Source organism: Azolla caroliniana, unplaced genomic scaffold (genome assembly GCF_043228905.1).
Source record: "Azolla caroliniana isolate FFs.n. ecotype wild unplaced genomic scaffold, voAzoCaro1.0.p SCAF_7, whole genome shotgun sequence".
NCBI lineage: Eukaryota > Viridiplantae > Streptophyta > Polypodiopsida > Salviniales > Salviniaceae > Azolla > Azolla caroliniana.
This window is the reverse complement of record NW_028230442.1, coordinates 2,952,637-2,954,731: the sequence shown is the minus strand read 5'-3', so window position 1 is coordinate 2,954,731 and position 2,095 is coordinate 2,952,637.

Sequence of the window (2,095 nt, the reverse complement as noted above, 5' to 3'; positions counted from 1 at the left end):
ATCACCTTGCAAGAAAAGAACCGTATCGTCGGCATATTCAGATAACAACAAATCTTCAGTCGCATTGGGGATGGGCAATCCCCGCAGCCTGCTGGTTGGTGCTTGTAAGTAGGCAGAGAAAGCCTCGGTTACAAAGAGATAGAGATATGGGGCTAGGGGACAACCTTGCCTCACTGAGCGTTGTAGTTGGAAGGCGGGTCCCCTAGAACCAGCCAACAACACGCTACTCGTAGCTGTCCGGTAGAGTGCAGAAGTGCAATTCCTCCATTTTTGAGGTAGGCCCAAAGCTCACATCACATTTTCCAAAAAGGGCCATAACACCCGATCGTAGGCCTTCTCGAAGTCTAACATCAGAATAGCCGAGCTCGATACGGAGCGGTCGGCCAATGCCATAGCTTCCCAAAGAAGCACCACATTATCAAAGATACACCTGTTCTTGACAAATCCAGTTTGATTGTCATGTATGATGTCCAGTAAGAAGCTTGCTAACCGCCGAGCTAGGACTTTAGCGAGTATCTTGTATGCCGTGTTAAGGATCGTGATTGGACGCCACTAGTATTTATGGCGGCCAAATAATGTATCAACAAATTCAGGAAGTAATAAGTAGACTTCCCATACCACCCAATAATGCTAACCATAGATGGTTTGGGGTTTTTTCAAGATTGGAAGTACTCTTGGTTGTGAAGGGGTATTCAGATGATAAGACATACCGGTTTTTTGAGGTGGATGAAACAAACCAATTATCTCAGTCCCCGGAAATGGTGATAGATTACCCCTATGTTATTGAGCACAAGATAAGGGTCATTGGATATGCTGATCGTAAATGGTATATTGATCCGATGATAGAGGAAATAAGGCCACATTGTAAGTTGTGGGTGTTAGCTAAAAAACCTATATTCAAATTAGATTGGGACCCACTTGATTATCAGTGGGCAGATCCTTATATGGGTAACAAGTTCAATTTCTTCCAATATTCTGTACAGTTGGGAAGACATGTACTTTCAGATACACGTGATGTGTTGCCAACTGCATCTCAATATTGGAATCATAGATTGACACATGCGTGATATTCGTGATATTCTCCATGCGCAATATTCTCAATATTCGAGAATATGAAATGGCCCCAATAATATTAAAAACCCATTCGTTTTGCAACAAATATATATAATATTTATTTATTTATTTAAATAAATTTATTTCACCAAAAAAAGAACAATTATTCATTAATAGATTATATGTAGTGTCAAGAGAGTTTATGAAACTTATTTTAATTAATCAATTTATTTATTTATTTTTAAAAAACGAATACTTATAACTTATAAGTTATACATTTATTATAAAAATTTAGTTATACTTACAAATATGATTAGTATGAACTCTAAATATATGATTAGTTTGAAGTACTATTTTTAATGTCAAAATAAAAATATCCATAAATTTTGAGGGAATAAAAAGTGAGAAATTAATGAGCCTTTATTTTATTTTATTTATTTATTAAAAATAAAACGAATACATACTTATAACTTATAAGTTATACATTTATTATAAAAATTTAGTAGTGTTAAATCCCCAAGTCCCTCTTTTATTATCCCTATTTATTGTCAAGTTCCTTTTTTTTATCCTAGGAAATTAAAAAAGACATAGTTTTTTTTTTTTTGAGTTAAACGAATACTTGACCACCCATTCGTATTCGTATTCGTTTGCATTCGAATGGGAAACCCGACGAATGTGAATATGTCAATCTATGATTGGAATCAACAAGGTATTACTCCTAGTTCCTTGCAAAATTCTGGGTTATTTTATGGGCAAGAAAACAACCACACAAAATATTGCATGTACAATGGTTAATTGTACACTATGCCTTGCAGATAAGCACATGGTTGCATAGAATGGGAGTATCTTCTGGTTGTATTCGATGTCAATTACAAATGGAAACTCAAAAACATTGTTTATGGGAATGGATTGAGTCTCAACATATATGGCAACGACTCCTTAGAATTTTTGCTAATTATTTTCCCCCATTAGTTTTCACTTGGGGCATGATGGTTTTGACATCATTTGTCCGTGATGTGTTCCATTATGACAATGAATCTAT